Source organism: Brachyistius frenatus, unplaced genomic scaffold (assembly GCF_029030835.1).
Source record: "Brachyistius frenatus isolate BFR_SWC_R1_liver_20210118 unplaced genomic scaffold, ASM2903083v1 Contig_105, whole genome shotgun sequence".
In the NCBI taxonomy this organism is placed as follows: Eukaryota; Metazoa; Chordata; class Actinopteri; family Embiotocidae; genus Brachyistius; species Brachyistius frenatus.
This window is the reverse complement of record NW_027210704.1, coordinates 377,982-391,570: the sequence shown is the minus strand read 5'-3', so window position 1 is coordinate 391,570 and position 13,589 is coordinate 377,982. Positions and strand designations below refer to the sequence as shown.

General features: G+C 40.1%; 1 protein-coding gene across 4 annotated transcripts in view; it reads left to right on the top strand.

Annotated features, from left to right (window-relative positions):
• tenm3 (teneurin transmembrane protein 3) overlaps positions 1 to 13,589 on the top strand; it is a 340,668-nt gene that overhangs the window by 48,800 nt on the left and 278,279 nt on the right. For all 4 annotated transcript variants that reach the window (XM_069712012.1, XM_069712016.1, XM_069712015.1 and 1 more), the window contains exon 3: positions 10,358 to 10,435. The gene's annotated coding sequence lies outside the window, so the exon portion shown is untranslated. The remainder of the gene's footprint in view (positions 1 to 10,357; positions 10,436 to 13,589) is intronic.

Here is a 13,589-nt window from a genome sequence, read left to right as displayed (position 1 = left end):
TAAAAAAAAACCTATAAAAACAGACAACAACCACAGTGACGGCTTAACTGCAGTATACACAAGTACAATGTGGTACAAATACGAGTGCATAGTGCAAACCTGATTTCGACAAATGGGTCACATTTAATAGACCTATAACAAGTAAAAACAATACTATGTTGAATATTGTATGAAATTCGATTCCAGTTATATACTGCCATTGAGAAGGCGGAGTGATATTTCTAGCGATGAACAGGGTGTGCTGTTATGATGATTTGAGCTCGTTCCAAATCTTCTGTTGACCAATCAGATCGCTGGGTCGGAACTACTTGTTGTATAATAGGCAGTAGAGTGCATAGAAGAGAATACTAACAGTATCTGGGTAACTCACATCTTGGTGGGATTTTCATTGAAAGAACATGACTTGTTTTTAAGCACACATTAGTTTTCAACGTGTTTTTTAAATCTGTCAAAGTCAAATTTAATGTCAATCCACCATATGTAGAAGACATACAGAGGGATGGAAATATTGTTTCTCACAGTCCCACGATGAGCAAAATAAAAAGGATAAAGCAAGAAAAGTATAAATATGTAACAATAAAAAACAACAACCACAGTGAAGGCTTAACTGCAGTACAATGTGGTGCAAATACGGGTCCATAGTGCAAAAGTTCAGACTTTATGGGGCAGTGGGGGAGAGAGTTGAGCATCCTGACAGCCTCGTGAGTGAAGCTGTTCCTCAGTATGGAGGAGCGTTGTCTCTGCACCAGGACCAGACTGAATCATTATAAAAGTTAGTCGAGCGCGGTGCACTCAATGAAGAGGCCACCGGCTACTATTAAAATGGATCTAACATTTGTTGTGCTTCATTTCTGCAACTTTAAAACCGGTAAGAGTTGCAGCTAAGAATTATTTACAACAGGTTCAAACACCATCTATGTTGTTGACTTGTTGTTATACGGCTGTTGTTTACTAAAGGGGAGTTTTAATGCCTCTGTCGGAAGCGTTGCGTTTTCGGGTTGTCCGTCCAACCCGTTCTAATGAACGCGAATATCTCAAGAACACCTGGAGGGAATTTTTCAAACCAGGCAAAAATATTCACTTTGATACCAAGGATGAACAGATTAGGTGTCGGGGGTCAAAGGTCAATGTCACTGTGACCCCAATTCAACAGAATTCTCATGCCTGTGATATCTCAGGAACACCTGGAGGTAATGTCATTAAACATTGGCACAATCGTTCCCTTGGCCTCGAGGATTAAAATGATTCGAATTTGTTGGTCAGAGGTCAAAGGTCAAGATGACTGACTCCGACCTCACACCTTTCCTATTCGTTACGAATGGGATATCTCAGGAATACCTTGAGGGACTGTTCTTTTTAAATGTGGCACAAACATTCACTTGGACTTAAAGATTTGATTATGAGATAAATGGTTAAAGGTGAAGTTCTCTGTCACCTCACATCTACCCGTGCTCGTAAAGCGTGACGTCTGGGCGTCATGGGCGAAGCTGTTCCTCAGCCTGGAGGAGCGTGCATGCACGGAGACTGCGGTGCCTCCTCCCAGAAGGCAGGAAGGCTGAAGAGGCTGTGTGGGGGATTGGGTTGAGTCTCCCACCATGCTGCTGGTGTTGTAGATGTCCAGGAGGGAGAGCAACCAACGATCCTGACCAGCTGCATTCACTATGCACTGCAGGGTCTCGCGGGTTGCAAATGTACAGCATTTCATTAAAAACAAACTCTTGACTGCCTCATTTGTGATGTTACCTTTTACTTCTCATTGAACTTGTGTCAGCTGGTTCACACATCCGTAATTATTCAGTCGGTTGAATCAGACTCTGTCTGCACTGAGGGCCAGTATCAGTTCATTTTTACGTCTGCTGACTTTACCTCAACCTACCGTGTTTCCTCCTTCTGTTTTGATTTTGTACATTTCCTTAAATAGTTTTTTTCTCTTCAGCCTGAGAGGAAAGCTCCAGGTTACAGCAAAATGCCGTGTTAGACGAAACAAAAGCGCCGGCGAAGCCTGTGGCACACTTTGTTAGCAAAATGGAACTCTTTTAGGGGGAAAGTATTGTTGCAAATTCTGTCAGAGAAAACAGAAAGCATTAAAGGCACATGGAGATAAACATTATGCAGTTTGGCATGATACTACTACAGCTGCAAACGCACATCAGGTGACGCTGACACTCCTCTGATGGGCAGCGACGGAGGAGAGATAGATTTTTTTTTTTTTCTACGGGCAAATTTAATTAAAAGTATCTTTAGAGTGCAAGATGTCTGGCAAAAGAATCATACCACTGCAGCTACAATCGCACATCAGGTGACGCCAGCGCTCCTCTGATGGGCAGCGACGGAGGAGAGCCAGATTTATTTTTTTCGACGATGAAATTTAATTAAAAGTATCTTTAGAGTGCACGACGTCTGTCAAAAGAATCCTTTGAAATATGCAACGTTAAATCGTCGGCATGGGCCCAGGTGTGTTAACTTTGCTCTTTTTTTTTTTTATTTCTCCCTGAACACATCAGTAGCCTGCCTTCATGATTGTTGTTAATAGTAAAATGTCAGTCGGACAGCTCTTCTCACCGCCTCAGCCTTAGTTTGTCATCTCTATCATCATATTTAACTCTCTCTTCACCGTTCGACTTCTCTGCCGATCCTTGATGACCTATTTCATTTCATCTGTGATGCTTCGTTTACGTCCTCCCAGGCCAGTTCAACCCCTCTGATAAACTGCAGCGAGCCTGGGGAGCAGCAGCGCTGCCTTCAAAATGAAGTTAGGGAGCAGAAGTCCCCTTCCTTGTCGTTCCGGCTCACTGTTCGCGAAACCGTGTGGAACTCGGGTGCTGATTTTGAGATTTTGAACTTGTGACACAAAGGTAATATTTCCTCTGCGCACCGTTCCCGCACAACAGGAGCAGCCTCTGAACTTTTCTGAACCACCCTCGTCCCTGTCCGACATCAACGGGTCCTCATTGTGTTCTCCGGAGACGCTGCCGGTTGAATTCTCTCTCAGTGTATTTTATTGCCCCCTGCGGTCGATGAACATCCCCCTCAGTCACAACTTCACAGACACTTTTCAAAATGCAAACTTTAAAAGCCCATCATTTGAAACCCTCCCCTTCCCAAATCCGATTTCACCCCAAACATTTTTTTTGCACACCACCCTTACCTCTTCTTATGGCTTCGTCATTGATGTGCTTTGCAGTGAGGAGAGAAACGTTTCTGTTCTTTATTATAATTTGATATTTTCACTCTTTCTGTATCAAAAGTACCTTATATGCTCTCTTTATTGGCATCATAATTGTTTGAGCTGAATGCTGTAGCTACCAGGCCAGCTGGTGCAGTCCCACTGCCCAGACTTGTTGCATTATTTACCGTTTTTCTTGGAGCTGTTCGGATCTCATATGCCGCGTGTGTCTTAATGCAGCAGAGGCGAGCCAGTTGATATCTCATGTAGGAGCCAGTAGTCATCAAAAGGGCTGTTTATCTTGTATTTGATTGAGAAGATGATGCATTTCAGCTCACTGTCTTATTATGTAAAGAGCGTGTTTTGCATTTCAGAGCCACCACTGGCTTTGATTATGTCTAGGGTGGGTTTGTTTTCCATCTCCTTTGATTGGTCATTAACCTTCAAGCAAATCACAAGCGAAGACCAAACTTTTTTTAATAACTCAGTTTATATGCATATAAAGCATCCGAGGTCGCCAACTGTTCTCTGGGATAAAAGAAGTATTATAATCAAGATGTACACTGCATTATAGTATAAAATGATATATCATTAAAAAAAAAAGAAGCTATTTTTAAGTGTCTGAACAGTCATTGCTGCTCATGTGACAGTACTGGAGGTTTTATCAGATTAGCCGCTCAATAATCCTGCATGTTGTTTTTTTTTCCTCAGGACACTAAGCACACATTTCCTCGAATGCAGACTCGCTTCACCATCTCATCAATCAAATGTCTGCAGACCGTGTCATACGTGGTGATTTGGGGTTCTTTTCACAGACTTTTATTAAATGTAACATGCATTTTTTGAAGTTAAACATTCCATGAACATTTGGTTTCAATTTTGTGGTGTACTATATGAATTATTATCTATTTTGTCAATTAATAGATAGAGAAATGCTCATTGTCCTATGGATTATGTTAAAATGCTGCTGCACAGGTTAATACTGGACGATTGTAGAAGATTACGCATCTCAACGAATCATGGTCCGATTTGTGTTAAGCTGCACACTCAATGTCAAATTTATGGATTTGACATGTTCATTGGATAGGAGTTTTGCCCCTTATTATCTATTATCCTGCCACATTTAAGAGTTACTGTTGTATTGTGTTTAACGGTAACTTGAGTAATAAGAGAAAAAAACCCACAAACAACAGGATCTTATAAAAGTCACAGAAGTGATCACTTCGGATCAGCCTTCACTATACAGACAGATAAGTTGCTGTGAATGCTAAATTGTTTATAAAAACCTAAACTGCCAGGTTATGAAACATATTGAAGTATGAGGTGGGATGCTGTTTGAAAGTGAAATAATTCACCGCCGTAAACATCTAAGGACAGACACGCTGGAAAAAGCCACTTATCATCAGGTACTAAGGCGAGACGGACAGATGGATGGATAGTTGGAGGATGACGTGGAAGAGAGAAAGTGGGAGGGGGGGTGTGGAAGCAATTCCTTGCACACCTCTCAGTCATAAATATGGAAAAGGAACAGTGTGGCTCAGCCAGCCCTCCTACGAGCAGAATGTTATCCTGCTTCCTTGGCAGAGTGAGAAAGGCCTCGAAGCTGGGAGAGACAGAGAACACAGACAAACAGATGAATGGATTCACTGACAGAAGAGATGTATAGGCAAATAAACGTGTCGATAATAAAGAGGGATAAACTGCCACAGTGGCGTTTTGTTCGTTGGTTAAGTTCTGGTTCTACGTGGAGGAACTTTGTCTACAACGTCAAGCCACTGCAGGTTTGAAGTTTTATCAAAATAAACCACAGCGTTTAAACGTTTTTGAACACAAAGGAATTACAGAGTAAATATTCACAAAACTGAACACAAGTCACGATCCTTCATATGAAACACTGCTTCTTTTGATTGGTGGACTTAACACGTGAATGTAAATTATTTCCCACGCTTCTTTTCTTTTTAATTTTCTTAAGTCAAACTCAACAAATGTCACAAGTTGTCAACGTTAAAAGGGAGCTGGAAGTTGCGTCCGGGTCCCTCGTGTGCTGTAAAAAAAAAAACCGCTGTATCCTTTTCTGATCTGTCTTATTGTATATGCCTCCAGACGGTATCTATTGTTATGTCACAGCAGGAAATGTAGTAAAGCTCATTAAGCACCGACCCACCCCCTTAGAGTCCTGCACTTGGAGACCGGCCACCTGAAATGATCTCCCAAGTCCAAATCCCACTGTCGAACCTCTGCAACCATAACCTGTGGTTAAACACATAGGGCAGGTACACCTGTAGTGCAAATAGGTGTGGCCAAATTCTTTTGGTATTTTTTCGTGAAAGCAAATGCAGGTGCAACTCTGGCGCAGCAGTAAAATAGGAGGAATAAATAACTAGAAGGTGTGTCACAGCCAACTTCAATCATGGACCAATCAAATCAGCTCCTGTAATCTCCTTTAAAACCACTCTAATGCAGCGTCTGGGAGGTTTAGGCTCATAATTGGCCTCCACCAGCTGATCGTGTTAAAATGGGCTTCGGAAGAGGTAACTAATAATAGAATACCATAAATAATGGATAAATGATAAATAACTCTCCCCCCTGGTATTATGAGAACCGCTGACAGCTAAACCAGGACATGGGAAGAGTTGCCGTTGCTGGTTGGTCAGCAGCTATACTAGCCTCGTCTACATCGGGAACATCTGAATATACTTTTTGAAGACAAGCTTCCCCTCTGTTATCAGCAAATGGTGCTGAAGCTAAGCTAGCAAACCTCCAGGAACACTGGGAAAAAAAAGGTTTTCTTTGTTAGGCATCTTTTTTTGTTTTTACCATTTTGAAACATCTTGCTGAAGAGTCATGTGCAGTGCATGAGTACATTCCTCACCTCCGTTCAGGAGCGCTTTATAACGTCTCCAGCTGCACCTACTACTCACAATGAAGATGCAGCGTAAGGACATTTTGCATTAGGCATAAGGTCGGATGGCGGTGCGCTCATGAATAATGCAAATCTAACCACAAATTGCTTCCGAAACAAGACAGACGGAGGGGGAATCTGGAACGTAAAGGACTAATAGATTCAGGGAACTCTAAACAACATTTAGTAAAACTGAGCTATGGTGTGGAAATGGAGTGGAGCGATGAGTATTTATTAGATACTGTTATTTGAGTGTAACTTGCAGTTTTTGTAACAGAAACACTATTTTGTGCATCAGTTCCATTATTTTGTGTTAATTATATTAGTGTCAGTTTATTGTCTTTTAATTTTGTAGAGCTCATTTGCAGGGCCCGATAGAACGGCCTACAGGATAGTAAAGCAAATACCATCCGAGTTCTGTTTGGATGATGCTCGTGGCAGTAATGATGAATTAAAAATTGATGAGTTGGAAATTCAAAGGCACGCTGTCCACCTGAGTGGACATATGAAAAACTGATAAAAGTAATGAAATTTATCTTTTTACTTCACACCTTAAGAAAAATATTATCATTATTAAAAAATGACCTTGTTTCATCCGTGACAGCACTGCATGATGTTCACTCCAGTGGACACTTCTGTAACTTACTTGAAATTATAGCGATTCATTTTTTTTTTTAAACATTTTTTAATAGATCACTTTGCATGTCCTCAGAAGTAAAAAAAATAATATAAGAAAAATATATTGCTCTTTTTTGGGTGAAATACTGTATATTGACTGGAAACATCAACTTCCCTGACATGCAACTGCTGTTAATTCACTGACAGATGGACGTACATTTTGACTGCAGTGTAGGCGAACTGTAAGGTGATGCTGGTGTCCTATGTTAAAGAGTTGGAGAGGTGACAGGGTGACATGTGTGTCATTATCACCACAGCAGTGCCAACCAAATGCTCTCTGGACCTCCTCTCCTTTTGCCACGATCTCTAAAGACCCGTTCAGACATGGAAATCTGTAACATTTCTGTCTTCATCTATCTGTAGGTAGTTCTTAATACTTCACCATTCATTGCACTCATTTTATTTCCTCGTATAAGACAAAACAAAGCACTCTCTCTTTGTTATTTAACAAATGATAATCTTGTCACTTATTAGAAACACAAGCTTACTGACAAATCAAGCCCGGGCACGTTTTTTAAAGGGCAAGTGGCTGACTTTGAAATTTGCTCTGAATCTGGAGCAGTAGAGCACTGGATCATATTTAACATGTGTGGCACTGATGCTGTTGTACATTGTGATCACAAACTTGCCAGCTATTGGACACAGCTGCTGTTTTTGTAGTCAGCTTAATATAGAAGGGGAGATATATTAGCTTCCCTTTTAGCTTTTGGAGGGGTTTGTTGTGCTGGTCACTTACAAACAATGGGTGGGGGACACAAATTTCCATATTTCATATCCCATGGTGATTACATGATTGATGGTGTAGCTGCTGGTTGCATCGCAGTCTCAGATCCCCCACTGATACAAAACTTCCATCAGTTTCACACCAAAAAAAAATAAACCCTCTGATTTACATTCGACACACGTGCATGTGTGTTTGTTACATGCGCATTAACAGTACTCTGAATTTATTTTGCTACGCCTTTCATTCTGGCTGGCGGTGCCCTGCTGCTGATAAGCTTTGTGGCTTTTATGAAGGAGTTGGCTTTTCCATGTGAAGAGTGGTTATGGGGTAAATAGTTGTTTATTCATCGTCATGGAGTAGATTTGACTGTTGACATGAATTACTGAGTAAATAGGAATCCCTCTCTGCACTCTAAAAGCTCTTCTGCTGATTAGCGAGAGAGAGTGGGGGAGAGATATCGGGGGGGGGGGGTTGGAGAGAGAGCAATTTGTTTATCAAACACTTTCCTCCTTCAAATCTGATTAGTTCAATGTCACATTGAAGAGTTGGACCTCTGTGGTCCGTGGATGGGTGTTTTTCCTCCATGCAAACATTTTGCCTCAATTTTTATGCAATGGCCATAAAAAAACTGTTGTTATAATTATTGCTTCATCTCTCTGTCTCAGATTTTCTGCCCCCCCCTCCCTGCTCTCACACACACACACACACACACACACACACACACACACACACACACACACACACACACACACACACACACACACACACACACACACACACACACACACACACACACACACACCCTGTTCCTCCTGTCGGTCGACACAGCATTCATACCAAAGCCTTGTTTCAAAATGGACACTTTATGGTGCCTTGCTTCTGTTGGTCACAGTAGGACACCTGGAAGTTTAGAGGTGGGCAAAATCTCCCCATCCACTAATATGTATTTAACCTTGACAGAGAAAAGTTCTTCCAGACTCAAACTCCATAGAAATTCATGAAAAAATTAAATATTCATACACATTTATTAGTAACATTTGGAAGATGAAACTGGACGCGGACCACCTCTGAATGAAGGGGAAGTTCTTCCCAGGAAGCCTCCCTTCCTCATTTTTTTTTCTCTTTAAATCTGCACCCCTCCAGCCATCGCTACTTTTTTTTTTTTGAGTCGTCACAGATATTAAAAAAAGGGGCCATAATCCTACTCCACTATATCTTACAATTCTTTATGGGATCCCCTATTACTGTTACAAAATCCTGTCCTTCAGATGTGTCTTTGAAATCTAATGCTCAACCTGTGCAAGTTTGAGAAGTGCTTGTTGAAAGCTGGCAGGTCAGCTTGAATTCCCATCAGTTTCCTTGTAGGCTCTGACAGCGGTCACATTTTCCTGTGGAGAAAAAAAGAAAAGAAAAAAAAAGCCTCATCAGAATGATAATGGAAGTGACTGTCCTCACAAACCATAAGATTTGAGTGTGTGAATATTGACTTGTTGAAAAATCAGCAGCAAGTTGTTCATTGAAACAAACAGTCTGAGAGCACATTAAACACCTGTCATATTTTGATGTAAAGCTAAAAATCATTTAAAACTTTTGAAGATATAGAAAGATTTAAAAATGCTGAAAAAAAAGTTATTGCATGTAAAAAATGAGGAACAACAATTTCAGATTCTGCACTTGATAATGACTCAAACTGCAGCTAATCAGTGGATGTCTGATTTCCTTGAGCTGATTTTCAGAGGCTCGATCAGGTGATCGTTGATCGGCTGCTAGAAACATGGCTGGGGCCTCCGGTTTCTCGGCAAACATTGCTGACTCAGCCGCATTGGGATTGCGTGAAATGTGGCATCAGAACTAAGTGGAAGGTGGTACAAGTCCAACTGTTATTCTGAGCCAAGAGGTTCTTTCTTAGCGTCGTCACGGCTGGACTGAATGTTTTCTAGGGGAGCTCTAAAAACATTCAGCAAAGCCATACCGGTTGGATCCAAACCGGGATATAGATAAACTTAATACCGATCACACTATCAGAACATGGACTGATCACTGACCTGCGTCTTACCTACAAAGAATGATGCTCTTCTCTCTCCTGCTGATGCTCATGTGCTGTTAGTGTGTCCTATTTCGCTGACTCTAGATCAGAGATTGAGGCAGTGACACACTGATGAGAGAAAATGTAGAAAAAGAACAAAATGGCGAGATAATACAAATTATATTACTCAAATTAAAGAATAGTGTTTTAAGTCATTCTGAATTCTTGATTTTATATATTTGGTCTGCATCCAAATGAATTATTTTGGCCCTTCATTGAAAAGAGTTTGGGCCCCTCTGGTTTAGAGTGAATATTTGAATGGCAGCTTGCTCGGTGCTAACAGTCACCCAGTGGGTGATACACATAGAAAGAAATGGCTTCTTATTGAAAACACCTTTGAATTTTCAGATTTTAATATAATGGGTGTTTGTTGATATATATCTGTTGTACAATTTCAATGTTTTTTTGTACTTGTATGTTCAATTGAAAAATGTGTTTTTTTGTTTGTTTGTTTTTTCCTCAAAATCTTGAAACACGTTAGCTGGTGAGACGTTTCTCCTTCCTGTGCACAGATGATTTGTACTCAAGAGCTCTTCTGGTGATGTTGGGCGATGATGATCGTAACATCACCGTACAGAAAGAATGAAGTCAATTCTAGTTCGGTGTGCTCCCACATAGCTTCCAGTAAGAAGGTTTTGGTTTACGTGAAATACGGCTGCATAAATGCAGCAAAATAACAATTTTCTCTCTCATTTTAAAGAACACAGACATGTATACAGGAGATTTGGAGGGTTTTCTGCTTGCATCGGGTCCTGGTTGTGTTATGTTTTTAATCCATTTTTCTTGTCTTTCTGTTCTCAGTTTTAAAAGCACAGAAGGGGATGACACCTCTTGGCTGCAGACCAGCGCCATTCAATCGCTAGGCCATTGAACAAGTTGGTAGGTTCCACTGAAATCCTTTTCACTGTCTCTTCCATCTGTGTCTCGTGTGCTTCTCATTGGATCGGTGCTCAGCATTGTCTGTTTTCCTCCCCGTTATTCCCTCTTCCGCGTATTTTCCTGATCATTTTCTTTTGTGTTGAAATTGTTCTTTCTGCTTCTCCCTCTAACTCTCCAGTGAAAGAGTGAGAAGATTAGCAACCAATTTGCCTTGATTAGGCTATTCTTCTTGGCGGTTGAGTAGGGGGAGGGGGGTTTGAACACGTGCGAGGAACAAGTGATTGCGATCAATATAAAAATGAGCAGGGGGAGAAAAGAGAAAAAAATGAACAAGTAAAGGAATGAATTGCCAATTTCTGTTCTTGTCAAGTGTTTTTGGAGGCAGCTCTCGAGGAAAAGCTGTTTCCGCTGAAGCACTCTGACAGTGGTGTGTGTGTGTGTGTGTTCATGTTCATGTCAGAGGGGATGGTGGTGTGTTGCTCAGCATTCAACAGTGCCTGATTTCAGTATCAGAGTTTTTCTTCTACTCACAACAGTAAATGTGGGATTACAAACGTCATTTTTTCAATACTGCACGGTGTTGGTTTTGTTTCTGGCATAAAGCACTTCATTATCAGGGTCACTGAGGTGTTATTAATCTTCTGACAGATCTTTTTCAAACTGGTTGCCAAGTGCTCCACCTGCTCCAATCTTTTGACAGTCCAAAGAATGAATGGCTGTTAAGTCCGCTTTGTTGGAGATGGAGACGCTGCCGTCACGCAGTATTGAAGCAACTGATAAACACAGTGCTGCATTATTTCAGAGCTGCGGGGCTTCAGGAAAACAAACGGATCTATTGATATGAACGCGGTATCACAGTATTGAGGAGGAAAACCGAACCGGACAGACTGCCACTTTATTTATCTGTGCATTTATTCATTGTACAACAGGACTAAATGGTGGGTTATGACGTGTGGAATTTTGTATTTTGAACTTGTACCGTTGTTCTGTTGAAAGCCACGTCATCACAGAAAGTATAGCATAAGCAAACAGCAGCAACTCCAGTGCTCCATCTGTTGTCTCCACTGCAGTCGTTCAGGAAACAGTATAGTGTAGTCAGTCCCTCTGGGAAATGCGATCGCAATAATGAAAGCAAATTCAAGCAATCTCTGCGATATCTTCAGGAGCTTGCAATTTTTTTTTTTTAAATTCCCTTGATTTTTCCCACAAAAAAACATCAACAGAAGCTGTGCTGAAAGTATCACGCCATCAAGTAAGTCCTCCTCTCCTTCCAACACCAAAGCAAGCTCGATGCGCCGGAGGAAACCAGAAGGAGCGGAAAACCCCAAAATGTGGTGTTCACATTAATATTATCTAATTAAATGCTATTTGTCAAAGGAGGTGATGACATATTACCGTATGCTAAAACTATTTTATACAAATTGTAAGAGACAGCACTTTTGTTTTTGTGCATACAGTAGTCCTATGCGTTGAATTAACATTAATTAAACAGCATTTAAAGCTCTTATTTTGACAGCTGATGTAGTCGTTGTTTCTATATTACAGTCACAGACTGTCTGTTCTGGAAAGTTACGTCACTTTTGTGTTTTTCTTTTGTAACTTGGAGCTTCATGGTTCTCCAAGTTCAATAAAAAATTAAAACTAAAGTATGTCTGATTTGCAGCATGCTTATCATCACAGGAGTGATCACATAACATTGTTTATCAGGAAGTGTTTAAAAAAAACTAAAACAAAAATTCTGTACTTGCCTTTTTTTTTCTTTGGTTCCCCCAATTTTACAGCTAAAAACTCACTTAAAACTCGACAAATTACGTTGCAATTTTTGATCAAATCCACCACAAAATCAAACATTTTGTTTGCAACAATCATCGAAAAACTCAGCAAAATCCTGGAGGGACTGTTGAGTGTAAAACACAGGAGTATAAAAATATAAAGTTTAAAAACAGTCTTAGTTCGGGCATACACGGTGTTTGTAGGCAAATAGATTCATTAAAACAGGAGTTCCTTTTTTTAAGTGTGATGGATGATTGAAAAAAAAAACACTTGCTCTGCATAACAGATTGTCAACTAGGTGTATCGCTGCATTAGTGTCCAAGTCCAAAGAACTGTTTTCTGCATCCCCCCTCCCCATCTATTATCCTCTTATTCACCACTACATGCTCTCACAATCCCTAATTCTTGCTTATAAAATGTGTTTAATTAATGTCACTTTCACAAATACCTGCAGAGTGTAAGTTACCTTTTGATCACTGGTCCGTTTTCATTCTATTACACCCTGCTGTGCAAAGTAATCATATGAAGGAAGAAATATGGATGTTATTGATATGGACTATCAGCAAAAGAAGCATATTCATTCATATTTATTCCAAATAAACCGTTTTTCTTTTATAACCCCGTTTCCAAAAAAGTAGGGACACTATGTTAAATGTAAAATAAAAACAGAATGCGATGATGTGCAAATCACATAAACCCATATTTAATTTAAAAATAGACCAAGGACAACATATCAAATGTTGAAATGGAGAAATTTGATTGATTTATGAAAAATATATGCTTATTTTGAATTTGATGGCAGCAACACGTCTCAATAAAGTTGGGACATGGACAGCAAAAGACTGGAAAAGTTGTGTAAAGATAAAAATACAACAACACATGATCGGAAATCTGACAACTAATTAGGTTAATTGGCAACAGATCAGTAACATGATTGAGTATAAAAAAGATAATTTCAGAGAGGCGGAGTCTCAGGAGTGAAGATGAGGAGTGGTTCACCGCTCTGTGAAAAGACTGCATTAATAGTGCAAACAAATTAAGAATAGCGTTCCTCAATGTAAAATGGGAAAGAATTTGTAGATTTCATCAACTTTTTTGAGACGTGTTGCTGGAATCAAATTCAAAATATGCAAATATTTTTTCATTAAAACAATAAAAGATTCTCCATTTCCACATTTGATATGTTGTCTTGGGTCTATTTGCAATTAAATATGGGTTGACGCGATTTGCAGATCATTGCGTTCTGTTTTTATTTACATTTTACACAGTGTCCAAACTTTTTGGGGAAACAGGGTTGCAATTAATATACAGCGGGCAGTTCATCTAAAAAAGAGTCGAATCAAAGCCTCGTAACTCTTTACAGTATGTAATTGAATCACGT